The 27,388-nt window shown below is 38.8% G+C and overlaps 1 protein-coding gene and 1 long non-coding RNA gene across 4 annotated transcripts in view; one reads left to right on the top strand and one right to left on the bottom strand.

Moving 5' to 3' along the window:
• The window catches only part of CD82 (CD82 molecule), a 71,402-nt gene extending 49,995 nt beyond the window's left edge, over positions 1–21,407 (bottom strand). The window contains exon 1 of one of the 3 annotated variants that reach the window (XM_087921398.1): positions 21,185–21,407. The gene's annotated coding sequence lies outside the window, so the exon portion shown is untranslated. Of the gene's footprint in view, positions 1–18,298; positions 18,447–20,211; positions 20,338–21,184 lie in introns of those variants that run through there. The other 2 variants (XM_026707433.2, XM_087921397.1) reach the window with 2 other exon arrangements.
• On the top strand, positions 20,518–26,814 carry LOC148128172 (uncharacterized). The gene is made up of 3 exons (XR_015740950.1): positions 20,518–21,289; positions 22,262–22,372; positions 25,314–26,814. It is a non-coding gene; the product is annotated as an uncharacterized LOC148128172 (long non-coding RNA).
• Positions 26,815–27,388: the final 574 nt, after the last annotated feature.

Here is a 27,388-nt window from a genome sequence, read left to right as displayed (position 1 = left end):
GCAAGTAGAAAAATAGAGACCACTTTGGTGGGAAGGTAACAGCATTCAGTGTGCCTTCGGCATTTAGTCATGCCAGCTACATGACCACAGAGATGTCTTCAAACAGTGCTGTCTCTTCGGCTTTGTAACAGAGATGAATACTGGCTCATAGAGCCGGAAATGATTAGCACGTATGTGCAAGGGGAACCTTTATCTTTAGGCCACGGGTGTCAAAACCCATGGCACCATGTTGCTGTCACATAATGTATCATGATGTTTTTTTCCCTTCATGGAGCTGGGGTGGGAGTGGCCTCAGCGTGATGCATCTGGCCTGCAGGCCACCACTTTGACACCCCTGAGCTAGGCCAACACCAGTTTGATTCTACCATAGGTTTCAATTTAAATTGCTGATATTGGAAACCATAAATGGCTATGAAACTATTCATTGAAAGATCATCAATGTCTAATTGAATCCACCTAGAAGTTAAGTATGGATGTCTGCATCTACACCATGGACGCCTGCATCTACACCTGTTACTTCTGTCAGAGGTTTTTCAGTGGTTGACTGATATTTGAAGCATTCTTTCTATGGTAGGCTGTCAGCTACTTTGTTTTTAAATTATTATTTTTTTGTTGTTGAAACAATGAGATCGAATTTTTGAACCATCAATTATAATACGGATATAAGTTGCCACATTCATAATGATTTTATGCAACAATTTAAAATTTTACTATTTTAAATGAAAAAAGAGAACCAAAAAGATTTTGCTTTGGAAGGCAATATCTGTACAAGTTATGTACTTTCAGTCATTCATTCCCCATAATCAACAACCTCAAAATTTATGATGTGTTTCAAAACCACTGGATAAAACAAGAACCAGTTACAGGGCAGGGCAGCTGAGAGATCTAGGAAGGCCCACTTATGTTACCTCTTCATCACAAGAAGAAAAAAGAGAGCAAAAATATGTGAAACATTTATTTCCCTGTACCTATGTATGAATTTCCAGATCAAACACAATTTACTGAAACCAATTACATTGATTGAGTCACCAAATTCTTTTCCACAATGGAGCATGCTTATTAGGTTAGAATGAAGCTGCAGCAATAAGCAAGAGGCTTAGAGAAGAACTTCTAGCCCCAGAATTAGCTATATATAGCTTGGAAGAGAAAGGCAAGTTCACTAAGGTGTACAAATGACTGTAATAGTAGATAGGAACTGTAATCCCAGGGATACTTATTTGTTTAAAGCTGCATTCATCAAACATGGAGAAATTCTACCATGGTGCAAGAATGAACGTATTTATTTGGCCTATAAGATTAGATGCTGCATGAAATGAATCTGGGGAGATAATTACTAAACAGGGAAAAATGCCAAGAAAAGGTAAAGCCTCTGAATTGATTTTACAACGTAAATGAACATTGAAAGGATATTCAATCTTTATTAGGATTTTACAAGAGCAAGCTTGATAGGACTTCTCTTCAGTCTGGATCTTACACTATCGGAGGCTTATTGCCATTGTAGGTCACAATGTAATTTCGGAAATATAAAATATACAATACCAAATTAAAATAGAAAGGCTATCTTTAAAGGTAGTCTGTTCAGGATACAGGCTTTCATAGGAGGGACTGCCTACTTCAAATAGCTTCTTACTTGTCCTGAAAGATCAAGTAGAGTGAATGTGTTCCAGGTCCTTTTGCTCAAATGCCACCTATCAGCTCAGTGCACCCTTTCTATTTCAGTATTTGTTCATTGGAATAGCACCCAATCTTACCCCCACTGCCACCCTGACATCTAGATGGCTCTCAAGTCTGAGGATGTTTGGAGAGGCTCGAAGACATGGCAGTTCTCTTAAGACTTTGAGGTAGGCTGGTGTTGAGTCCTTGTGGAATATTATTACATTACTTATCTTCTCTCTTCCAGCAACACATGAACTTCAATCCCATTGTTTTCCTGCTTTTAATGTTATAAGCTGCCCAGAGTCTGGTGGAAATGGATCGCTTCTGAATTCAAGGAAATGTATAAATAAATAAATAAGAGATATGAAGAATACATACATTTCCAATTTACCACAGGTGCCCATGGAGTGTTAGCAAAGTTGGTAGCTGCAATGGCCTGATAAACTTCAGCCTCTTTTTTACATGTATTCCATACCACAAAATAAAAATTGGAGCTTCCAATTGTGCAGCTGCATCAAAGCCACTAACAACCTGCAAATATTCTGTATTCAGAGAAGTGGGTATTACAGTTATTATAGCAATAGCACTTAGACTTATATACTGTTTCACAGTGCTTCACAGCCCTCTCTAAGTGGTTTACAGCATCAGCATATTTTCCCCAACAATCTGGGTCTTCATTTTACCAACCTTGGAAGGATGGTAGGCTTTATCAACCTTGAGCTGATCAGGATCAAACGGTTGGCAGTCGGCAGAATTAGCCTGCGATACTGCATTCTAATAATAGCTCTTATATATGTAGTCCTGCTATAATATAAAGAAAACAGATTAGTGCATGCCCACACAAGCTAAGATTCACTTGCATAAGTTTTATTCAATAGGTAGGTAACACAAAACAAGAAAAGAGAAGCCTGGGATTTTGTAAACAAAAATTCTTTCATAGGAAGACTCTTCTCACTGATTTGCTATTCATGACAACTTCAAAAAACCCATCATACCAGTCAGTGTTTCTTCTGCTTTAGCGAAAAATGCAAAGAAACTTACAACATGAATACCAATGCCAACATCAGAAAATCCACTGAATTAGCTTAAATCTCCCCAAAGCTATTCAAAGATACCTAATTCAATTCAATGCTTCAAATCAAATCATCAATCGAACCCTGAGAGTGAATCTCTTTTAAATCATTGCTTCAAAATGAGTCTCCACACAGTTCTAATGCCTAGGCTCCAAGTATACAATTTCCTAATACTATTGTAATAAGATAAATATAGATTCCTAAATAACATTAAATATAACATTCACCTGAAAAAATTTCAAAAATTGCAGAATATCTTCTACTGACTTCAGAAATTGCTTTGATTGGGTTATACTCGAGAGACTCAATGATGCACGAAACTTGCGGTGTGCAAGCCAAAAAGGAAAGAATATTTGACATAGGAGGTTCCACAAAAGTACTAAAAACTGTAGTTACTGCAGTAATATTCCATAAAGTTCAGAATAATTAATATAACTATCTTATGAATGAGGGCAGCACTATTTTTCAGAATCTGTGTATAAAACCTAAACGATAAATATTACATTACTAACCCTGACTATTCTTTAGTTTCTATCAGCAAAAGGTAATCCTAGTTAACAGAGTTTTGGGCAGAGAAGAAACTAATTATAATGTTGCTGAGTTCTTTCCATTCCAAAAAGAACACATGTTTTGTAAGGTTTAATTACATTACACTTTATGTGGCATAACATGTAATTTTGCATTTGCCCTAGAGTGACTAAGAACTTCTGGGCATCTTGTTTCTGATGCTATGATGCAATTGGGAAATAAAGCTACATGTTTAATCCCCACAGTACAATCTTAAAGATAGATCAGCTTATCAATATTATGTACGTGTGTTGCATCTTTCTAGTTCAGAAGAGCACAACACAACCCTAAGACACCATGCTGTTTCTCAAATCACTGGAAGAAATTCTTAACTTGCAATTAAATTATAATTTTTAAAGTGGCAGAAGGGGAAAATAATAAAAGAATAATTATATTCACTAGATTCATTTAATTGCATTTAAATTTAGATATATGCCCTGTCCTAGCCTTCTTTTCAGAGAATGACCCCCAGCATATTACTCAAAGAATAAATGTGGCCCTTTAATCTAAAAAAAAAGTTATGCTTATAGCCTTAATTATAATTTTATTTATTTATTAAATTTATATAGCCATCCAAAGGCAATTCCGGGTGACACAATTCTTAGTCACTGGAGGGAGAATAACTAAGGGAACTATTTTGAAAGTTTTTTAAAAAATAAATTCCATCTAAAAATACAGTACATTCCATGGGTACTCATACTTGGTGAGTTCCTTGTTGTGAGCCTAAGAGAAATCACTACAAGAGATGAAAGAAACCTGAATTATTTTAAATAAAGCTGCAATTCCAATTCTTCTGCCACAGAAGTGCTGGTTGTTATGGGACTAGATTGACCATCAAGGGCACAATTTTCTCAGTACTCAAGAAAATACTCTGGCTTGTGGGAATCTCTTCGTTCTCAGTTGAAATTATGAATAGAAGGGAGAGACCTGCACATTTAATCTGATGAACACTGTCTTTCCAGAAGCTCTATTGAAATAACAGATCTCAGGTCAGGGCCAGCTCCTACATATCTGATGATAAAGCTGTCTCCTATAGTATTAACAATGCAACAGTGTAGGCGGTAAGAAGAGTGAAGAAGTAGAACCACTTTCTCAAATCAAACAGGTAATTGTTGGCATTCTTTCAAGAACTGTTACCCAAGGAGTTGGCATTAAAATGGTGGGAGGATCACAATTCAATTCTGCTTTTAACGACAAGAAGATATGTAACATTTCATGGGGGAGGGATATAATTATAAAAGAGGAGCCTTATTAATTTACTGCAGAAATCTTAATGTTACTTACAGTTGAATGGTTTTATTTAGAAAGACGATTATTCATGAATCAGTCATCTAATCCAACCCTGAAGACTGTCAACCCAACTTCTTCTAGAAGACAGTCATCAAAATAAGCTAAGAAAAATAGAGATAAAAACTGGCACTAACAGTAAATCTGCACCATCAAGCTTTTGTTTTTGCTTTAAATACAGTATTTAAGTTTCATAAAATTTAATAATTTTTCAATCATTTTGAGATGTTAAAGTGAAACACAATATTTAAACCTAGAAACAGTCTAAACGAAAAATAATAATATTGCTTATATTTTCTTAAAATAGTTTATTTTACTATTTTAGATTAGATGACAAAAACAAAATAAACTAGCTTCCTCATCAGCACAGGATATAGGGTTACACTGGTTAATTTAAAAAAAGTTATATTATCAATTAGCCTAAATCTGTACCGAACAAGTTAAAGGAGATTGTTCAAAATACGGGATATGACATCTAAAGCTATTCTATTTTCTTCTGGAAATCTAATTTATTTTAGAAATAATACTAAATTCAAAAAGCCTTCTCCCTGTTTGTATGGCCTACTTTTCTTGACCACATAGTAACAAATCGTTTTGCACCACTCAGAAACACCATTTAGAATTCCTTGCAATTTAGACAAGATAACTTCATAAACTACAGTTAACACTGACCTTTTTTAAAAAAAAAATGTGTAACATATATTACACAAAATATTTTGTCTGAACAATAAGAAACTGTATTTCATGGCTAAAGGATTGGAAGAAGACTGACCACATAATGATAAAACATAGTTTAACAAGTTATGTATAAGTTAGGCACAAGATATCTTCAATGCTGTGACAATGAGCAAAAGCAGATTATAGTTTCTCTTCATATTTTGATTCTCAAAGATAGCTTGCTGGCCATAAGTAAAAACAGCATGCTTATCTCTATAGATCACTAACATAAATCAGCAGAAGTCCACTAAGGAGACTCCCTAGGAAGCTTAATGTGCATATACAGATACATACATACATACATACATACATACATACATACATACATACATACATACACATGCAGATATAAACACTACACGGATAAGAAATAATCCAATTTACTTTTGACACAATTAATCTATGAAAACCTTTTCCTGCCAAGACCGCCCAATCCGGTTGCACTTTCTTGTCATTCTTTGGATTTCACCCAAACTAAAAATGCAACCCATACTCTCCCTAGATCAGACAGAGAAAGAAATGGAACTGAAGTTCCACATTGCTTGAACAATGGATTCACTGAAAGATATAGCATTTATGGTGCCTTAATTCCCAGGCAGTCTTTACCACTGTCATATATCCAGAAAATAGTTCTATTTAACTCTCCAGAGGCCCAAATCACAATATTCATATACATTAAATAATGTCAAAATCTTTAAGTTAACACGTGAAGAGAATGAGAACATTCTTAACAAGATTCAAAAGACACCATTATTTTACTTTTTGAAATATTTGGTTAACAGTATGCATTACAATTCTAAAAAAAGAGAAGAGGCCGATGAAAATGCACTAAAGTATAAGCATTGATGGAGATTGGTAAAGGCAAAATAAAATCAATCTTTTTGCTTAATACACTGGCATCTTTCAGGCAAATTGTGTTTCTGTTCAATACAGAGCACAAACAATCTAGTTACCACAAAGGTACTTAATCTGTTTTGGTACAAGGCAATTACTTGATTTTTTCCTTCATATTAAGTTGGAGTAAAAAAAATTGTAAAAATTTGCCCCTCCTCCATAGAATAAGTCTAAGTTATTCTTCATTTATCCTATTTCTCAAATTGCAGCTCTTTTCCCCTCCAAAAATATGTTTGATTAGCTGAGATCAATTGTTTAATAAATATGCAGGCCATCACTCTCTTTCTAGGCTAAACTGTACACTGTATCACCATTGCGAAGCAGAAGCTGATATTTTGGTTGGCCTGTGAACACAAACAGAAACTTGTATTCATAAGGCTTTATTTTGCGCCTACCAGGCCTTACTATTTGCTTTTTCTTAAAGTTTCTTTTTCCTTATTCACTCCGCAAGATGAATTCTGGTGTGGGGCCAGGCCATTGGCTGACTCCCATTATTATCCCCTGCTAATCATTCAAGTTCTATTCTCAGCATCTGAGGGCAACAGCAAAATCAGAAAACCAGGAGGAGGAGGAGAAGCTGCAGACCACCACACATGCTGCATATTAAATGAAGGATTTTTTTTGTAGTGCCAAGAAATATATGCAAGCAATGTTCCCAGGAACTTCACAGGATATTGGGGGGGAGAGAGAGAGAGAGAGAGAGAAAGAGAGAGAGAAAGAGAGAAATAAGTGAATAGACTGGCCCCAATCTACATGACAACCACCACTGATCTGGTACCTTTATCCGATGCTCCTAGCACAAAAGAGTGCTGATCAGAAGGATCTGAATAATGTGAAAGAATTAGTATAAAATTTCAGAAATGGAAATGACCTTAAGGGAGACTTTTACGTCATTAAGCTGTGTCTATTTACTGTCCCTTTAGATAGCTTCCTCTTAATCTTGCATCTTTTGAGTGTTTCATACGTTCTTATATCTTAGAAGATTTCTGACATACATCTTCTTCACATGAAAGAAAGATAATTTAGACCAACAAAAGAGAATATTTCTAGCTCAGGACTGAAATGAGGGCTAGCACCGATGATGTTAACTATTTTGGGTAATCTGCAAGAAAACATCCAAGCTCAAGGACCCCTCAGATAACTTGGAATGTGCCACTTTTTCATCATCTGGCTGTGGAATTAGACCGTAAGAAAAATGAGGGTTCAGTTATTAAGCTAGTTTCCTTAAATTTAAAAAAGTATATTATTATTATTATAAGACAAGCTTCACACCTTGAAGAAACCAATACTAGATATCACAAATGATCCTGGGGTATTTGTAAATGCATGCAGGACTGTTATGTTATATTTTATATTCTCATTCAATTAGCTCAAATTAAATCCCCTCAAATTAGCAGCCCAGCCTGACTTTTTTTCCTACACTGACAAGAGTCTTTTCTTATAGAGAAGGGGTCTTCAAACTTGACAGCTTTAAGACTTGTGGACTTCAATTCCTAGAATTCCTCCTCCAGTCATGTTAGGTCAGGAATTCTGGGAGTTGAAGTCTACAAGTCTTAAACTTGCCAAGTTTGAAGAGCCTTGTTGTAGAGGATCTCTTAAAGAGCCCACCAAGGTGGACATTTCATCTAACATACCTCAGCACTTTGTACAGAAACCTGTAGCAAACAGTGAGGAGAGGGAAAGAAACATCCTATTTCATGAATATTTGGAAAATATTTGGAAATATCTACCAGTCCAAAGGAATTTTCAAAGTAAACTACTTTCAAAGTAAACTAGCAAATAGCAGGGACTGTCAAAGTAATATTTTCAAAGTAAACTAGCAAATAGCAGTCAAACTGGCAAAACTTGGTGCTGACCATATAATTGGAGAGCTGAGTGATTCCAACCAAGCAAGTTTGGTCTAGAATTTGAGGAGTGTATTCTTCTGCTAGAGGTGTGAGTCAGTATTTAATGCAGTAAATATCAGATTTCTATATAATTTAATATTTTTGATTGCATGCGCACTATTTTAGTTCCAGGCCTTTCGATACAGAGGACTGTCTTGCAATGAAACTACTATCCCAAATTCAAGAGGTTCAACAGGTTTCCAAAACATATATGTGAAGAGAGATGAAGTAAGCTTTTGGCAGCTTCTGCAGGGAAGGTTGGGAGGGTAGCCTAGTGCCAGAAGTTTTGCCCATTTTATGACTGCATTAATATATCATATGCTCATTCCAAAGGGGCAGAATCTGAGGTTCAACAAGATTTTCATCATGTCAACAATAGCAGGAAGTTTCTGTAAATCCCAAGAAAGCTATTCTAACAAATATGGAGCAAATAAAATAAAAAAATCTGCCACTCATAACATGATCCTAAGGCAAGTTATTGTTTAACAGCAAAGAATTAGCTGAAGAATTCATATTTGTCTTGTTTACGCATCATGCAATGCCATGATGTATGGAAAAGTAAATTATGCCACAGCCAAAACAAATGGTTTTACTGCTAATCATTATGTGGAAAGCAGGTCACTCAGTGTGTGCAAAACATCTGGTTTGGGCAATAGGGAGCAAACTTCAAAATAGTGCTAAGAAACATCTAAGTAAGCCCTTGAGTCAGTATTGACTCTTGGGCACTGCCTGGACAAGTCACTCAGTGTTTACTTTCAAAATAAAAAATGTAAAATTGGGTGATTTTCTTAAGGTAATGATTTTACATTTAGCTCTAGTCTTTAAAGACATCTAAAATGTCAAAAAGAGTACAATCCTATCATCCCAGACTATATTTCAGTAGTCTCAGTCTTGGTCTATACCAAGATCTCCTTAGTGCCACAATTCGTTGTTAACTCACTGCTCCTTCATCAGTTCTTCATTTGGAAAATATTTATAAGCTAGCTAAAAAATCTGGAAATCATGAAATAATTAGCAGAAACTAAAATTGTTTCATACTGTTCCTTTGTATGGAAAGAGGGAAATTTTGCTCAGCCAATTGTCTTTTCCACATGCATCTTTTAACAACTGCCACATGAAGTTCATTTTCTTTTACTACATGCTTTTTCAGCATCTTTCAAGAATATTATTTCTTTTTTACTGTTGGTCCCTACTGTCCAATTGATGGTAGTTGGATGCAAAGTAACATTGCAAACTTTCTCTCATCTACAGAATTTGTTATTCCACTCATTTCTCACATTAAAACTTGCTGGATACATGCTTAGAAATTTACAATCCTGGACTACAAAGCAATACTCTTCCTCAAATGAAATGACAGCTGTTTAGAGGCTTTATGTGCTCCAGTTGGAAAACTCCAAATTTTACAATTGGAAAACAGCAAAATCATAGCAATTATGCATTATTAAAAAGAAACTGGGAAGACACAGATGACTCTTTCTCCAAATACAAACACCCATGAAGATTCACACAAAGAGGCTAGGATAAAGAAATAAAGTATGAACATCAGAGTATAGCCGCTCAAATAGTGGACTCCAATATATCCCCCCCCTCTCCAAGATTCAAAATCTGCTGTTAGATCTACCTATCGTCAGAATATTTGTGAATATCTTTTTTACTCTTTCTCAATAGCTCCACATATTTTTAAAATATGTCCTAGCTATCCCTCTTTTCAAGTTGTGCTATTACCGGGCCCCTTTTAGATGTGAGCACTACAAATCAATTGCAAATTAATATAGTAAATGAGCAAATGTATCTGAGATAACTTCTCAAATCATGTCAGCTTCTCCCTCAGTTCTGGAGGCCCCATGTTAGCAATGTCATCAGCACCATATTGCCAATCCTTAGTTTGTTTCAATGAGCCTATATCTCATCTCTTGAGAAAGCTAAGAGAGCATTCGTGCATTTATGAATATGAGCCATGGTGGCGCAGTGGTTAGAATGCAGTACTGCTGGTTACTTCTGTGACTGACTGCCCTTCGGAAGTTCGATTCTCATCAGCTGAGGTTGACTCAGCCTTCCATCCTTCCAAGGTCGATAAAATGAGGTTCCGGGGGAAATATGCTGACTCTGTCAACTGCTCAGAGGGCTGTAAAGCATGGTGAAGCAGTATATAAGACTAAGTGCTAGTGCTATTTACAAGGGCTTGCTGTCTGCATGGTGTATCAACCAGAAGTTGTGTTTTTCTGATGCTATGCTACTCTAGGAATGCTGCATAGATACATAAAACATTATGACACATTGGCAATCAGGCTGAACCTTTGGTGACTCGAGTTTAAAAAGGAATAGAAGTGGATGAGATTCTGGAAAATGCTGCCAGTGTGGGGAAGCACACTGCATTTAGGCTCAATGTCTGTGTGACAGAAGGGCACCCTCATCCTTAGCCTCTAAGTGGCCGGAGAGGTTTTTGTCATAAGCAGGTTGAAGTCATGTGGAATAACAAGTTTCTCCAGACTGTTACCTTTTTCTAAGATTCACTATATCTGATTCAATGTTTACTGCAGTTGAACTGAGCTATCCTCAAGGCCTCAAACAAAACCTTAGAAGGTTTAAAAGCAAAGATGAAACATTTCCAGAAGTGACAGATTGGATTTTGTTGACCCTTCCCGATGAGGTGGGGAAAAATCTATTGAAAAAGCTGAAGTTTATGCAAGCGCGCATTTGTAACCATGTTTTTTAAAAAACTTTTTTTAAAAAATGAATCATCTGTAACTTGGCAGAAAACACTGCCATTTGGACTTTTCAACAGCATGAATTTTTCCTTAAAACATTATTCTTTCTTCTCTATCTAAACTTTCATATCTGTACACACTACAGCAGGAACAATTTCTTCTACTAGAGTCACCAAAGCAACTTTCACACATTGCGTAAAACCATCATTTGCTGATGGCAAAGTCCAACATACCACACTAAGCCATGTTTTACAACCCAAAATGACTAGGTTCAAACTGCCACTAAGCCTAAATCAAACAATCTCTAATTATACAACTACAAAACCAAACTGAAGGGTGTTTATAACAGAGTACAGAGGTGTGTCATTAGGAGCAAATGCTACCAAGTTTACCATTTTGTTTACCGGGCTGTCTTTTCCATAACACTTGCACAAAGTGTTTAACCAGGGATGGGCTTCAAAAAATGTAGCAACTGGTTCTCTGCCCGGTTGCTGGGTGGGCATGGACATGGTGGGCGTGGCCTAGTCAGCCTCCTGCATCACCCTGGCCTGGAAGTGAAAACGGGCTGCAATGGGGCAGTTTTCTCCCTCCCCGGGCTCCAGAGGTTTCTGCAAGCTTCTAGGAGGGTGAAAATGGCCTCTCTGGGCTCTGGATGCTCTCCGGAAGCCAGAAACAAGCATGTTTCTGATTTTCCAGAACTTCTGGGAGGCTTTTTGGCCCACTTTTTGGCCTCCTGGGCTCTGGAGGCTTTCCTCAAGCCTCTGGGAGGGCAAAAACGGCCTCCCAGGACTTCCAGAACCTACGGGAGGGCCCATTTTTTGGCCTCCCTGAGCATCCGCACTTACCTGAGTTCGAAAACAGGCCACATGGGAGCTCCTGGGAGGGGCAGGGGAACCAGCCAGGGGTGGCATTTGCCAGTTCACTAAACTGGCCATAAAATTAGCTACCGGTTCACCTGAACCGGTGAGAACCAGTAGCAGCCCCCCCTGCGTTTAACATAGGAATGCAAGCCAGATGTAGTCTGTACAAAAAGGAAATGACAATCAATATTTTGAAGACAGTTCGGAACATATGAAGAGAAAGGGGATACGAATAGCACAAATGCATTACATTTTGAATTTTAACACCATTTTAACGCATAGGTCCATCTATCTCCATCTACTTCCAAGAATTTCTGACTATCCTGTACAATAGAGACGGACTTGGCATGCTCCAAGGGGGTCTATGACAATTCTCCATGGCCAACTCGCCACGGCCAATTCCCACATGGCCAACTCACCACAGCTGACTTGCCATGGCCAACTTATGTTCTAACAGTCCTTAAAAGCATAGTTTTTTTTCCCTAAAGACATGGATGGGTGGTAGGATTCTTATGGGAATATTTATGTTAGGTTTTATTCTTTATTGTTCTGTCTGGATGTTATTTCACTTTCTTCTTTATATTATTTTTGCATTTTTTAAAGTTTTATATGCTACTCAGAATCACTGTGGAATCCAGCTTTGTTATACTGTACATAGCTGGGTCAATATACAAACCAGATGTTTAAATGGATGAATATATGTCATTGCTTAAAATGTATACCTTTACCCCAATGGTCTCAGCTGCTGACTGAAGTCAGAGAACTGCATGCACAGGAAATGTTTGTGAATGTTTCTAGGCATAGCTTTGGCTGATCTTCAGAGGACACAGTACACAATAGTCACAGAAGCAGCCAAAGTCAGCTTAAGGACTGACCCTAAAGAGCTGAAATTATCTCTCCTTTTGTAGCTCAGCTGGCTTTTCCATGTAGTGGAAGTTAGACACACACCAACCCTAAAAACATAGTAATAACAAAGGCAGGGGGAAAAAAAACAGTTGGCAGAAATCCTAAATTTTGTGAAATACTATTTACACCATAGGCCAACTATACCCAGACCTTGAGACAACAATTGTGCTGAAACAACGAATTCCCAGAGTAATCAAAGTCGTTTCAGTCAGCATGAGAACTTTAGTCTCAATGTATCTGGAGGGCACTGCATTGGCTTAAGAGCAGAGACCTCTTCAGAGTACACAGTACAGAGCTTGACCTACCGTAGTCTACTATCTGTACTAGAAAAACAAGTGGAACATAAAAAATTAAGGTAAATTACTTGAGACCAAAATAGAAACCTGTGGCTGAAGATTTTATGCAACGCTGACTTCCCCCACTCACACTGGCAAGCAGCCAAAATCTTCAAACTTGGGATGTCTTAACTTCAACAAATCTCACCATGCAGGTGAGGAAAATTTTGATGTAATTTCAGGTGGGAGAAGAAGCAGTATTCATGATTTTGCATAACCATGGTTTGTTGAACAGGCCATAGGTGTCTGGATTCACACTTTACATTAAGTCACAACATTTACAACCACAGCAGCTGAGTTCACCCATCAGAGTATGCTGAAACCAAATAAATGCTGTTTGAACCTTGCCAGTCTTTTAATCTAAACTAGCACTATTTTCAGGTAACCAAGATCATATATTTGGCGTCCTCGCATGTCCAGTACCCAGAACACTGGTCTGTCAAGCTCCTGCCTACTCCTCAATCCTTGATTGCAATTCAAGAAAAGTCAGTAATGCAATATTACAATTCCCAAAGTATCACTGTATCTAGAAAGGTATTTCTAACCAGCAAAATCATTTTCTGTGGGATAATGGAACAAAGACTGAAGAATAGCAAGGAGAGGCAACATGAAAGTTTACAATGAAAAGAGAATAAAATTCCATAACTCACTTCTCTGTGCTGGAAGGAACAGAGAGGATTGGCTGCAATCCTCCACTCATCTGAATTGAAATATCACTCAGTTCTCATAGGCAGATACAGCAGCCTTGGCAACAGGATGCCAGGATCTTAATAGTATGAATGCTGTCTATGATTAAGATACCTGCCAAATTCATCTGTGGCTTGTTCTTTTGGATTTCAGATTTTAATTCACAATGATGAATTAAAAGAAAACAAACACCCCTTATGAATAATGAAGACTACATAGGCCTTGTTACAACTGAATGTAAAGTGTAAGATGCATATGCAGGAACAGGAGGCATTGACATACATTGTTTCTTATGTGCTATATAGATGGTCTTGTTACAGATGTACAAAAGATAAGAGTATTACAGCAAATTTGTCCAGGTGTATGACTTCATTCTATTGTAATGTTCAAGTTGGAAAGATTAATTTAATAGAATGGCAATCCTGCCCACCTAGCAGTTTGAAAGCATGCAAATGCAAGTAGATTAATAGGTACCACTTTGGTGGGAAAGTAACAACATTCAGTGAGCCTTTGGCATATAACTATGCTGGCCACATGACTATGGAAATTGTCTTTGGACAACGTTGTGTCCCTTGGCCAAAAAAAGAAGATGAGCACCAAGTTCTAGAGTTGGTCATGACTGACAGGATACCTTTACCTTTTAATAGCATCAGCCCTGTGGAAGGTGAATTTTGTTTTGTTTCTTGGCACTTTCAAGCCAGTGTTGACTGCAAGCAATTGCCTGAATTAGTCCCTGCAGTTCTTGGCAAGGTCATTGGGAAATGGTTTGCCCTTGCCTCCTTTCTTAGGGCTGAGAATGCACAACTGGCCCAAGATCATCCAGCTGGCTTTGTGTCCAAGGCAAGACTAGAACTCAAGATGCTCTGGTTTGTAGTTTGATGCCTTAACCTACCAAACTAGTTCGTGCAAAGATTAGGGACTTTTTTTTTTCTATTTTGACATAAGTCATTAAACAAACTTTAACTCAAGTCACTCTTAGGAAGATTCTAGCTTTGGGATAAAAATCAACTTAAGCCTACATTTAACATAACTGCAGTGTTATTTGTCATCCTTATGCTATTTTGTTTAAAATGCAGCTGCTGTGGCATAGACTGCTGCAATGTGTAGATCCACTTCTTCCACCAGGATTTATATTTTACACCAAGCTGAGAGGCTCATCTTAGATGGGATATTATTTGCAGTTTGGTTCAGTCACAATATCAAAAACTAATGTCTGGAGTCTCTCACTATGGCTGCTTTACTGTTTACTGCACAAAATAAACATTTTCTTACTAACTTGAAATATTCAGACTGCTGGAGAGAACAGTACATGCATATGCAATAATCAAGTATCTGCTTGTAACACAAACTTGTCCAACATGTCTGTTAACATTAAAATTATTCATATATCTTTTGGCAAGATGATGCTACTACAGAAGTTGTAGCCCCAACGTAACTGTTGCCCTGTGGAAGGACCCACAGAGTAACAATTGCCCTATGGTATATCTGAAATGCTCAAGAAAAACAAAAAATGTTTCCCTTTCTGATGAAGCAGACATGATTCTATATCAATTGGTTTTCATGCAAGAACTGCCTCTAACTCACCACTTTATATCATCTGTAGATAATTTGAAGGATTACAAACCAACTTCTCTGGAATGGGTCAGCTGAGATATTTTTATGAGGTTTTGCAGAAAGCTAGTTTCTGCCTTGCATGTTAATGAGCCCTTTGCATGTACAGTTTCAGAAAATTACTTGTTTTCTTTTGAACCTTCCAAGCTTGGCCTAAATCCATCCATAAAATTGCAAGCCATTAGTTTCTGAAGTTTCCATTTCAGTGTTATGCCTATTTGGCATATCAGTATGCCCAGCCAAGAATCATCCAAGACTACAATAGCAACAAAACAAAAGGCAAAAAGTTCGAGCCAACCTTACAGCATAAAATTTAGTTCTTGCCACTATAATCCAAGACAGCAAGGTAGAAGTTTTTTGATCAGAAAATGTAAATACACCCACAAATGAAAGCCATTGTAAAAGATTAAATGGAAGAGACAGTTTAGTTAGTACATTCAAGAGTTACCAAACGAAAGCATTTAATTTGCATGTGGTGATCCAAATCTACAGGGAAAAATATTTCTCCTGAAGCATATAAAATTCTAGTCAAGAATGATTTAGTTCTTCAAGCCACAATTCTCCACATTAAAGTATTTTGAAAGCATCCATACCTATCATCTAGGTTGCTATGATTTACTAGATTTATATCCCATGTTTCTCCAGGATTTCAAGGCAGCCTACAAAAGCCTTTCATTTCATTTTATCCCAGCAACAATCCTGTGAGGTAAGTTGGTCTGAGAAACAATGTCAAGGCCAAAAATCATCCAATCAGCTTCCATACATGAGAGCAAATTTGAACTAGAGTTCAATACAGAGTTCAATACAGAATCCAATACCTTAACCACTATATACCTCATTGCTGACTTGTATTCCACAGGATGAGAACAAGTGGGTAAGTAACAGCTAAGAAGAGAACAGTTATATTTTAGGAAGTAAATCCTAATTTCTTAATAGCATCTGCCACTTCTTCTCATTCCTTGCAGATCCATTTATTTATATATTTAAAGTATTCCTAGCCTATTTTTCTATTAGCAAAAACTTCAATTTTATTCCAAATTTTAAACATAACAAGATACTCTGAGCAGCCTGAAAAAGTTCCCCAGCTACACCGACATGATAACCTTTTCTGAGCTATAGTTACATAGGACTACAGTCCATTAAACAACTAATCATGAACATTTTGATCAAGATGGATCTGGAAAATTCTAGGTGACTCAAATTGGATCAGGAAAACAATCATATTTGGCTACAAAATGTACCAACTCATACAATTATTTACCCAAATTAACTTAATTGGTTTATCAGTCTGAACAAGTGAAACTTCACTTGAAAAAGCTGTCTTTATTGGGACTTTATAAATCACTCCTTCAGTTGTTGTGATAATGACCACAACACAGTTCTGTCCTAGAGACCAATCAGAATAGTGTTGCTGTTGCATTCCAGTTGCCTTTAGAAGCCCCTAACAAATCTCTCTCTATATTTTTGGAGAGCCTCAACTTCTTCATATCTCCAAATTACAAATGGCACACAAACCTAGGCTAGATACTACTATTATTTCAGAGGCTCATGCACATTAGGTCACTTCGTTAGCAAAATATGACTGTCAAACAAATTCAATGTATCATCAGGAGACACCACTAGCTGAGACAAGCTTGGATGATAGGGCAGGTGGAGATATACAGGGATGTGCTTCAACATACATCTTGTGTCACACCTAAGTTTCTTTTACTAATATAGTTTCAAGGCCAGGCCCCTTTGTTCATCTTTCCTGTTCAACTGATTACATACAATCCTCCAACCTTGCCTCTACATCTAAAATGATTTCAAGGATTATTTTTCACCCCTCTCCAAATATCCTCAGACTCCCAATAGCCAGCTATTATGGCAATTATGTCTTATGAACTTTCAGCCTGGTACCAGTGCAATCAGCCTACAATTTGAAGATTGACTGGATTTACCAACTCTGCAGCAAAATAACCCACTAACTCTCTCCACATACTCCTGAGGGCCCAACCATACAGGACAGCAAATCAAATGCTAAATCGAATGGATATGCTTCTCAGTTTTATCCTGAAAGAAAGAGAGGCAACACAGGAAATGACATATTGTAATGATATATTGTCACTCTCCTACCACCACCTCACACAACACACACACACACACACACAATGGAGGTTGAAAAAGAAAGCAAGAGCAAGACCTTTCATAGAACCTTGGAATTTCCCTGCCCAGCCAGTTTTCCAAGATCCTAGTTTTCTGAAGATAAAAAATGAAGTGATTCAACAAACAAAGCAAAAATGTGGAAGATCGCTAGATGGCAACAAATAGTTTCCAGCATCAGTAGAATCAAAGTTGTTCAGAACTTTGCAAGTCCAATATGGCAGGTCTGGTGTAGAGCCAAGAGGCAAACAACCTCTATTGTACACTTGATTTGCTTTATTCTGGGCAGTGTAGCATGTAGATTTGGCCCTCCAAATTCACTTTCTCATTTATTTACCTCTTACTCCAAATACTTAGAACTTCCTGCCACATGGCAGCTGTTTTACATATTAAACCATCCTATTTTAACCATAATGTGTTGAACATAAGATAATAATTTCATTTATACACAATGATTTACCAATTATCCTGATTAGGTTACATCACACTACCAAAAATCAAACAACATTCAGGTGCCCATCAGAAAAAAAAAACAAATAAACTTAATCTTAGAATATGGGAATCCTATCTCACAGTGTACACATATTGTGTGAAACTGTAAGGAGATTGTTTTGATTTAATTTTATCAACTACAGTATCATGGTTTTGAAATCTTGATCTCTGGTTTATAAATTGGAAACTTCAGGTGAATCAAGCAATCCTGATTTAGCTTCTGTGAACCCAGCAAGCAATAAAACATGGAAGGTTGGCCGCTAAAGAAATATTTTCTCACTAATAGAAGATATCTCGGGTCCCTTCCAACCTTATTATCTTGTGTTCTAAGATACAAGAGCTTCTACCCAGAGGTCCAAATCTTTCCTACTGTATTATTCAAAGTGGTAGGATAGTGAGCAACAGAAAACAGCTGCTCTTTCAAAAAGAGAACTGCCACATCTATACATTTGCTCAGTTCATGTGAAATTCTCTGACCTTCTCAGCAGGACTTGAGGAAGCAACAGTATTGTTGTTCAGCAATTGCTTACATCACTTTCCTTCTCCCCTCTGCTATTACCACAACTTCCCCCAATGCAGTGCTTTCCAGGTATGCTGCACTAAAACTCCCATCATCCTTATTAAATGGGTAATTAGTATGACATAACACCAGGTTAACAAGTTGGAAAAACTGGAATATCTGCATGCTCAGTTCTTCTCTTTAGACAAGGAAGTAAAAAGGAGCTTAATAGAAAATGACGGGAAAGAAGTAATAGGTTGCTTAGTTGCTCACTCTCCCTGAATGTTAAACTGAGTATTCTACCTGATGGCTCACCTTTTCAATTGATAGTAAGGACTGGACAATTTGAGCTTAGCACACAGTTCCAAGAGGCCAGATGGCTATTTCTGTGATGACCTAGCCTCTAAAATGCCCTACCCAGAGAGGATATAAGCAGGATGAGGTGGCTACAGAATGCAGAAGTCATTCTCTATACTGAGATGCTCCAGTGAGCAAGCAAACACAACTATCTATTGTTTGCTTCCCTCCATGCTCACTCAGTCAAGAGTAGAGACAGAAACCTTGGAAACCTTGGGCAAAGGGAAGCTCCCTGCCCTTCTCAGCTGGCAGTAAAAAGGAACACCTTGTTCTTTATTAGTGGTTTGCCTCTCACTCCCAATCAGCTGTTTTACCTTCGGAAGGAGGGTGTGAAGCTCAAAAGTCTATTTAACATATTATGGCCTCAAAACTGACTTGCTTTTCATTCACAGCTGGAGAAAGCAAGAAGCCAACACTTTGACTTCCGCAAGTAGCTGGCTGGTAATTTGATGGACTTCAGCCTTCATGCTCAAATAGCAAAGAGTGTGTGGGTGCTTGTTTATCTGGGAGAGCTTTTCTGACAGTCACTGAACCCACTCCCTTCTTGACACCCTGAACAACAGCCAGACAGCTTCCAAAGGCTATTGCTAGTCAGGGAAGAGGATTAGTGTAAAAGGAATCCACCAGTTGCCCTTAGGAAGGAGGGAGGGACTTCCCACCAGCCCTTCTTCACACCAGTGCTGTTTAGCTGGAAAATCCCTTCCTTTCTCAAGTGGAACCATTTCCTAGCAATGCCCCTAATGCCAGGAACAGTCTTCGCCTACTGAACTTCTGCTTGTCTGCCCACTATTGTCCAGAGAAGCAGGAGGAGCAGAGCCAAAACAACAGGGTGGGGGCTTTTCCTCCTACCCCCTTCCCTTCTTCCCTGAAGAAACAGTCCACTGCCCTACCCAATCAATCAATCTATAATCGAGCTTCGGATCCTGGGGAATAAGAAAAAGGACCAAGAAAGACCCGAGAAAAGGCCTCCGGATTTTTTTTTTATTTTTTTAAATCAGTTGTCAAGCTGGCTCTCCTAAGTGGAGACGTGGCCCCTCTCCCCCTCCTCTCTCATCCCCAGTCCCTTCCAAACATAAATCATTGCCCTACTACACAATCCTTGCATGCCTTCAGCGCGTAGTAGCAAAAAAAAAAACGGGGGGGGGGACTCTGCTGGGGGGGAAAGACCCACCGTCATGTGAGAATGCTCAGGCACGAAATCTATCCGCCCGAAAATGTCTGTGTGTGTGTGTGTGTGTGTGTGTGTGTGTGTGTGTGTGTGCGTGTGTGTGATTTTAACAGAGGGAAGACGTAGGGAGAAGGCAAAAGCGACGGAAGATCCTTCAGGGGAAACTGTGGGGGGAGACTCACCCTTGGTCCAGATGAGCCCCTTCCCCGCCCCTAAGGAAGCAGAGGCAGCCAGCAAGGGCAGGCAAGCCCCACTTCGCGGACCCCGTCCGTCCTCGCTCCCACCCACCCAAAGCCACGAAGTCCCGCAATCGCTCAGCCCAGAATTGCCCTCCCCTCAGGGGGCAGCAACGACGCCCGGCGTTACCTGAGACAAGAAGCTCCGCCGTGCAATGAAAGCGCCCTGGCTCTAGGCTCGCGGGCTCAGAAAAACAACGCGAGCCGAGGTGGCTTCGGCTCCGCTTGGCTTCGTTTCTCAGCCCCAGCTGCTTTCAGTCCGCTCGGGAGGAGGAGGAGGAGGTGGTGGTGGCGGCAAGGGCCAACCTCTGGGGCAGCTCAGAGACGCCTTCCACGTTTTAACCCTTGCTTGCCCGAAAGCAAGGACAGCCCAGTAACTCCGCTTGTAACCTGGAGGCCAGAGGAGGGAGGTGGAACGACACGCCTTATTTTCCACGTTGACTTTAAGCGCTGCCGACCGAGTGTTTCACAAATACCAGTGAGACCTCCGTCCACCACCACCCCTCCCTCTTTTGCCTCCTTTCTTCTGATCAATCAGGTTTTCCCAGTATTTGCTGACAGCTGCGCTTTCTCTTCTGCCGTGCTAGGCGTTGAACGCGGGGATTTCTGATCCCCTTACAACGCGCGTGGTGGATATGCCGCGGGGCGTTTTCTTCCAAACGCCCCACGGGCCCCGTGTTCGCGCCTTGCGTTGAACTACGCGCGTGCGGAGTAAACCGTGGTTAGCTTGATGACACCCTGCGCTCATGGATTTTCCAGGCTTAGGATCCAGCCCATGAGCCAAACCGAGTTTAGCGAAACCAGGGGGAAAAAACCCTCAAAAAAATCGCCTTTCGGTTAACCAGGATTCGGGGGAATTCCGATCATCTAGAATTATACAAATTTCTCGATCACGTGGCAGCCTCTCTGCAGGTGCACTGTAGCGGTTTAGACGGACGGCCCAACGCTCTGAGATCTGGGCATTTATTTCATATTTTCAGCAATGGGACAGAATCGTATGCATAGATTCCAGAATTTCTGATTAACAGATCAAGGCGTCATTCAGAAGGAGCTCAATGCATTGCGATCCTGGCGTCCTCCTGTCCCTCGATTTATATATGTACCTTTGGTTAATAGCCTGAATGTTCCCTTCAGGCACAGACGGAAACTATTCAGAAATGCCCTTTGCATCGAGAGTTAGACATGCCTGCATGCCATCCAGAGTGTAGGTAGGTGGATGGGCACCAGAATGCCTGAAAGGGTCAGCATAAAACAAAAAAAAAAGACACGAGTTGCTCCAACGGGGACAAGCGGCAACCTGTAGTTGTCAGTGGCCATGCCAAAGGAGAATTCTGGGAATTGTAGTACTGGCTCCCCCACTGTGGAACACATAACCGGGGAAGGTGGTGATTGGGAGAGTTACATGTTTAACGGGATGGGAATATCTAACTTTCTGAAATGCTAAACATTTTATGAAAGTAACCTTGCTTATTTTTATGAGGAGGGGAGGGGGGAATAAACTTTCATGGCCGCTTCATAATCTTGTCGTTATAAAGTAGAAATTGTCAGATGCACCCGAGGATTTTAAAATGCATGAGTAGGGCGTGTTCTGCAGCCAGTTGGAGGTCTTGGCAGCTGCAGCCTTGTTTTCTTTCAGCCTGTGCATAATATTTCATGAATATCGGTTTGAGTCACAAATATGCCAGCAGCTGCCACCAAAGAAGATGTGTGGCAAATAAAAATAAAAATGCTATTCTGGGTCAAGTGGATATTTGATTGCCAACTGTGCCCAACAGCTGGGCAAGTGCTATGATTCCTAGAAACAACCACTTGTTGCTTGTCCTATTTTCTTCCCAGCTGGTTGGTTTCACACCTGCAAGTGGTGGGGGTGTGCCACTTTAGAGAATTCCAAGTATTAATTCTCCCTATAAGTTTCAATTTGGGGGTCTTCCTTGGTCCAAATAACTAGAGAAAACCAGGAAGAGAAGATTCATCACTGCTACATTTTGGGGATTCTCTTTGACTGGCCTGCCTTTCCCCAAATAGGTGAACCTGGCCTTTCCTAAATTATATTTTAAAAACCCTTCTTTTCAGGATGGAATGTGTGATATAATTGTTGATGAACTGGTTTTCACTATTCCGTTACTGTCCAATATACAATTTTTACTGTTGTGAACTACATCTTCAATCTATTTAGGCAGCCCTTTAGAAACCTCTGAACTCCAATCCTTGTTGGGAAGTAAAATGATAGCCTCCAATAAACAGACATTCAGAGAAATACAGCCAAAAGGAACCGTCATGTCCCCAAACTGGTAAATTATCAAACATTATGTCTTCTACAGTGATTTCAGTGCATTGTTGCTGTGTATTTCTTATTACCCTCTTAAATGGGTTTGTCTAAATGGCTTTATTCCCTTACATAATGGTATATAAAATGTATAGACAGAGAGAAGATAGCCCTCTATCAGCATAGCCTTCATTTAAATGTATGCCCCAAATGGAGATTGAACATAGGGACCTAAATGGCCTCTTCCAACTTTAAAATTCCCAAAATTAATATAAATTTTGAATCAGCTGAAAAGGCAATCAGACTGAAAAAGCCATATTAATGTTTTGATGTCTTTCTTGACATCAGAAGGAATTGCATTCTATAGTTTAGACTGTGGTCCCCAACCTTTTGGGCACCAGGGACTGGTTCCATGCAGAGAGGTTTTTCCATGGACTGGAAAGATGGGGCTTTACTTGTTTGCACGGCCTGATTTCTGGCATGCCATGGCCCAGTGCCAGTCCATGAATCAGGGGTCGGGGGTCCCCTGAACTAGGAGCAATACAAGAGAAGGCATCTTCTGTGTTTCCAAAAATGGATCTGAGCAAGTCCTGGCAAGAGAGGTGAGATAGACAGACAGGCAGGCAGACGGACATTCCAGAAAGCATTTTACCACCAGTTCTCTCCAAAGCTATCTATCAAGATTATGGGCCTCAAGGGCAACCTATTTAGATTTCAGTCTCAATTACTTCAAGTCTGCAGCTGTTTTACACCAAAGCAGCCTTCTGCCACTTAGTACTGATCCAGTGATAGGATGCTGCCAGTTTAACAACCGGTTCGGTGAGCACGCGCTTTGCCTGAGGCGCTTGCACGCAGCGCTGAAAATGGAGCGCTTGCATGCAGCGCAGAAAATGGAAGGTAAGCAGCCATTAGGTGCTTACCTTCCAAGTCAGCAACAGTAAGTAGAACAGCAGGGGGTGGGGGGAAATCAGCTGTGCCGCGCAATTGAGATGAGCTACAAAGCAGGAAATAAAGGACAGGATAGGTGCAGGTGGGCGGAGCCAACTGATCCTCGGAACTACCAGTTCATTTGAACCGGTCTGAACTGGCGACATTCCACCACTGTACTGATCAGATGGTTTGGTCTTCCATCTCCAGAATCCATAGACAGTGTGAAGTCCAGGTTCTAGAAGCATCTGATTGTGAAAGGCTGCTGTGGAGCATATGGTGAAGCAGGCCTCTGGTATTAGTTCAAGCGTAGTTAAGCTTGTAATTGGGAATAATCTCTGCAATATGCCTTCTACAAATAACACAAAATAGCCAAGGGGCTGAAGGGTTGGACTGGCATTGTGGAGAGGTAAGTTCATGTTCTAGCCCATCTTCAGCTATGGAAATGCATTAGATGTTTGGAAGCCACACTTCCTCTTTTAATCCAGGAATATGCTTGTCTATGGACAGGTCATAGTTGTCCCAAAGGTGCTTTTCCAAAAGGCAACTGGACTTCCTTGGTTTTTTTCCTTGAAGATGTTTTGCTTCTCATACAAGAAGCTTCTTTTGTTGAAGCTTCTTGGATGGGAAGCGAAACGTCTTCAAGGAACAACAAGGAAGGTCCAGTCGCCTTTTTGGAAAAGCATGTTTGGGACAGGGCTATGCTTACAGCTATGAGGTCCTGAATATAACTCAAACAGGTATGGCAACCATTTTGAGAGTTCAAATTCCAAATAAGCCCCAGATCTGAGAGAAGTTATTCTCTCCTTAGGGGGCTTTCATTGAAATAAAATGCAAAATGCAAAGATTTAAACTAAACAAAGTTTCTTCATTAATATACTGTATCCCTACTTAGGGTATTTCAGAGTTCGTTCTCTTTTTGTGCTTTTTGAGAGTCTGGTGAAACCTGTGAATCCTTTCTTTGAAAAATGTTTTTAATTGCTTTACAAAGGAAATTAATGTTCAAATTTATAATAGAATAGAATGCATAATAATAACATAAATTCAGTTTATTAAAATTAACAGTTTTGGCATCTGGGGGGATACATTAGGTCGTTTATCTAGGTTCAGTTGAATGAAAAGCAAAATCTCAATAATAGGTTAGAAAAAATAAAGTAACTCCCCCTCCAAGTTCACAGACTTCTAGAAAGCTATTCGGACTCCAAAGGAGTCTGCAAACCCCAGGCTAAAATGCCCTTTTCTATTTTAAGTATAAAAACACTTAATCTTTGCTTGTCAGTCCAGCAGTTGTGATTCATCCAGAGGCTAGCAACTTCACATTATCTTTTGATGACAAATCTGCCTTCTAACTCCTAGCAACAGGACAATAATAGTAATTGTCAATTTATCACCTCCAGCTTGGAGGACTTAACTTTGCAACTAAAGTGCAAATTCAAAAGACCCAAAAGAGATATAGAAACTGATAGCTTGAGGTTTTTTTTTTTTTTTTTTTCAGTTTACTTCATCCAAGGGATAAGGACTATTGTCATAGGGCAATCAGCTTGCTGGTAACCATCTTGTCTTACAAAATTTAGAAGGAGTCAGGTATTTTTCAGAGTAAAATTTGTTTAAAAGGTGTTTGTTTACTCATTTCATCAGATCAATGGTGGTATTCAACGGTTCAGCACAGTTCACCTGAACGGTAGTTTTAAAAAAGCCTCCAATGATCAGCTGAGAGGATAAAAAGAGAAAAGTGCAGGATTGGCCCTCCCACCTGCCCTGCGCTTTTTTCTCCCTTATCCTCTCAGCTGATTGGCGCTGCAGGCCTCAGCTGGTGTGTGGAAAGAAGTACGCACACGTTAGGTACGCAAGCTCACCAACTGGTAGTGGAAGAGGTAGGTTCCCACTGCTGCATCAGATGCCTTTTTAAGAAAAAGCTGATGTTTTTTTAAGAAAAACATTGTAATGAAACAAAATGTTTGCCTGAAGAGGTGCTACTAGACTCCTGAACCTTGTTTACAATAGACTAACACAGGTCTCCTCCTATGTTTCTCTACAAGGCTTCCACTCCAGATCATCACTTAAAGGATGATTCCACCTTTTGGCGACAAAACCAAGCTGTTCAGTTGTTACCCAAACAGGCAAATGCCTGGCTGATTGTGCTACCATCAAGTGCGTGTTTAAACTAGAATTGCCAGCTGTCATCTGGCAGTCTTCCCATGCTTTCAACAGCTGCACAATCAGGAGGCACTCAACATGCAATGTTTTCTTTAAATCAGAACAGACTGCCTGATAAATTTCTACTTTTTGAAAACTGAAAAGAAAAAAATGTTTCAATTTCATCTGTAAATGGTTGCTGAAAAATTATCCCCAAACATTTTGCTAATGCCAAACAATCGAGAGCACTAGTAGGTAATATCAAATAACTTGCTCTAAATCTTTGCTACCATCTAATGGGCATCTAGATATCTACTACATTGCAAATGTAACCTAGCTAGGTAATGAAACAGTCTGCAAGAAAGCAACTAAGATCAGAGAAAACTAAGGACCCCACATCTAGATATATGAAGTCCAGATCAGGCTAAAACAATTATACTATTTCTTTTAACAAGCTATATGTTTATATACAGTCTGAAACTATAATACCCAGAAAAAGGTTTACATCGGGGATGACACTCCAAATGTGTGCTGCATTTCAGCCTGCACTCTTAACATGCTTCACTATTAAACAGGCTACAAAATGAAATGTAAATCAGGCAATCCCATTCCTTTTTATTCCTTTGCATCTTGAAAGACTTTATATCTAATCCTTGGTTGCTCCTCTTGCCATGCAAACCTAAATATATCTTACTGCCATTGCCTAAATGGTATATCAGTTGTCAAAATGAACATTCTTTCAAAGAAAAACTGTATTCAAGAGAATAGATTTATTTTTATCCCATCTTAACATGTGTTTCTTAATTTCATTCCATGTCTTGACATAATTATTTTGATATAATATGCAATTAATATTTGCCATGGTAATACCCAAATGTTTTACTTTTTTTGACTTAAAATGAGGGGGATTTTGTATTAGTTTCATTTTAGGGTTTTTCATGTGTTTTGTTAAACTCTTTGTCTTTTGGTTATTAATTATAAAGCCAGCTAATACGCAAAAATCCTTTAGTTTTTCCATTAATATTTCTATTATTTCCAAAGGAACTTCAGAAATTATGACTAAATCTTTAGCAAACACCCATAATTTATATATTTCTTTTTAATTCTCATTTCAACAATTCTTTCATCTTATGTTTTATGTCTCTTTTCAATGCTTCCAAAATACTTCCAATTCTTCCATTAATATGAACAACAGTGTTGATGGGACAGCTTGTCTTGTTCCTTTCACAAAATTTGTTGGTTTATTTACAATTCTCTGTCCACTTTGTACGGTGTAAATTGATTTTACTCATGTAATAAAACCCTTATCAATGTCCATATCTTCCAAAAATGTATACAAGAGTGTCCAGTTCAAATTGTCAATGGCCTTTTTTGCATCAAAATAAAAAATCAATGCAGCTTGCAATACATTGTGTTGTTCTAGATATTTCAAACTATCCAATGCATTTCTACTATTGTCTCTCAATTATTTTTGAGTAAAAACCCACACTAATTCCACCAATAAAATCCTGTAGTACTATTTTCACCCTCTCAGTTAAAATCATCATAAATAATTTATTGCCATTATTTGCTGTAGCTTTTTGGTGAAATAAGATATTGACTAACTTAAGTATTAATAGTGTATTAGTTTATATTCAACTGTTGTCTTTCCAGTCTGTAAAATAAAATTCATATTTTTTTTACAGCAGATGTAATAATTTAAAACATATATAACAAGGCTGATATGTAATCTGGTCCAGCCATTTCCCCTATTTTTACCTCTATTATGGTTTCACAAACTTAGGGATCCATTCCTAATTTGTTTCTGTTTTACTGTGATCTCAGCTGTTAAAAGAAGGAAAACTTTCCATCAATTAGAGAAATTAAAATTTGATATAATCTGCCTACAAGAAGTACATATTAAAAAGCAACAAAATTAGGGAAAATATTTATCTCTTTGACACAATGCAAGAAAAGAGGAGTGGTTTTATACCTTAAA

The sequence above is a fragment of the Pseudonaja textilis genome, chromosome 1, assembly GCF_049901715.1.
Source record: "Pseudonaja textilis isolate UNSWEBS1 chromosome 1, rPseTex1.2, whole genome shotgun sequence".
NCBI classification, from domain to species: Eukaryota; Metazoa; Chordata; class Lepidosauria; order Squamata; family Elapidae; genus Pseudonaja; species Pseudonaja textilis.
The sequence above is the reverse complement of the archived record's forward strand: the minus strand, read 5'-3'. Positions and strand labels throughout refer to the sequence as shown.